This window comes from Arachis stenosperma, chromosome 3, assembly GCF_014773155.1.
Source record: "Arachis stenosperma cultivar V10309 chromosome 3, arast.V10309.gnm1.PFL2, whole genome shotgun sequence".
NCBI classification, from domain to species: domain Eukaryota; kingdom Viridiplantae; phylum Streptophyta; class Magnoliopsida; order Fabales; family Fabaceae; genus Arachis; species Arachis stenosperma.
In genome coordinates, this window is record NC_080379.1 from 95,333,445 (window position 1) to 95,335,237 (window position 1,793).

Here is a 1,793-nt window from a genome sequence, read left to right on the forward strand (position 1 = left end):
AGCCAGGGTGCCTGGCTGGGTGTTTAACGCCCAAAAGGGGTGAGCTTTGGGCGTTAAACGCCAAAATGTACACCATTCTGGGCGTTTAACCCCAGGATGGCACAAGAGGGAAGATTTTGTTTTCAATTCAAATTTTTCTCAAGTTTTCAAAATTTTTCGAAATCAAATCTTTTTCAAATTTTATCTTTTCAATCATATATTTTCAAAATCAATTTCTTTCCACTTTTCAAAAATACTTGCTAACAATTAATGATTTGATTCAACATTTCAAGTATGTTGCCTTTTCTGTTGAGAAAGGCTTAATGTTTGAATCATATCTTTTCTTGTTAGCCAAGTCATTAATTTTAAAAAATCAAATCTTTTTAAATTGTTTCTCAATCATATCTTTTCAATCACATCTTTTTAAAACCATAACTTTTCAATCATATCTTTTTAATCACATCTTTTTCAAAATAGTTTTCAATTATATCTTTTTGATTTCTAATTTCAAAATCTTTTTCAAAAATCACTTGATTTCTTTTTCCACTCTTAGTTTTCAAAAATCAATTAGTATTTTTTTCAAAATATTTTTAATTTATTTTCGAAAATTTCTTCCACTCTTCTCACATGCTTCTATTTATGGACTAACACTCCTCCTCAATGCACAATCTGAACTCCATCTTTTTTGATAAGTTCGAATTCTTCTACCTCTTCCTTCTATTTTTCTTTTCCTCTGACACCTCAAGGAATCTCTATACTGTGACATAGAGGATTCCATATTTTCTTGTTCTCTTCTCTTTCATATGAGCAGGAGCAAAGACAAAAGGAAGGTGCTGGGTGACTTTACTGCACCTACTCCCGACTTCTATGGGAGAAGCATCTCTATCCCTGCCATTGGAGCAAACAACTTTGAGCTTAAGCCTCAATTAGTTTCTCTAATGCAATAGAATTGCAAGTTTCATGGACTTCCATCGGAAGATCCTCATCAGTTTTTAACTGAGTTCTTGCAAATCTGTGACACTGTCAAGACTAATGGGGTTGACCCTGAGGTCTACAGACTAATGCTATTCTCTTTTGCTGTAAGAGACAGAGCTAGGATATGGTTGGACTCACAACCTAAAGAAAGCCTGAACTCTTGGGAAAAGCTAGTCAATGCCTTCTTGGCAAGGTTCTTTCCACCTCAAAAATTGAGTAAGCTTAGAGTGGAAGTTCAAACCTTCAGACAGAAGGAAGGTGAATCCCTCTATGAATCTTGGGAAAGATTCAAACAATTAATCAGAAAGTGTCCTTCTGACATGCTTTCTGAATGGAGCATCATAGGTATCTTCTATGATGGTCTGTCTGAACTGTCCAAGATGTCATTGGATAGCTCTGCTGGAGGATCTCTTCATCTGAAGAAGACACCTACAGAAGCTCAAGAACTCATTGAAATGGTTGCAAATAACCAATTCATGTACACTTCTGAAAGGAATCCTGTGAACAATGGGACGAATCAGAAGAAAGGAGTTCTTGAGATTGATACTCTGAATGCCATATTGGCTCAGAACAAAATATTGACTCAGCAAGTCAATATGTTCTCTCAAAGTCTGTCTGGAATGCAAGCTGCACCAGGCAGTACTAAGGATGCTTCATCTGAAGAAGAAGCTTATGATCCTGAGAACCCTTCAATGGAAGAGGTGAATTACATGGGAGAACCCTATGGAAACACCTATAATCCTTTATGGAGAAATCATACAAATCTCTCATGGAAGGATCAACAGAGACCTCAATAACGTTTCAACAACAATAATGGTGGAAGAAACAGGTTTAGCAAT

The 1,793-nt window shown here is 36.1% G+C and overlaps 1 non-coding gene across 1 annotated transcript; it reads right to left on the reverse strand.

Moving 5' to 3' along the window:
• Nucleotides 1-1,172: 1,172 nt before the first annotated feature.
• Nucleotides 1,173-1,280, reverse strand: LOC130971171 (small nucleolar RNA R71). The gene has a single exon (XR_009082406.1). It is a non-coding gene; the product is annotated as a small nucleolar RNA R71 (small nucleolar RNA).
• Nucleotides 1,281-1,793: the final 513 nt, after the last annotated feature.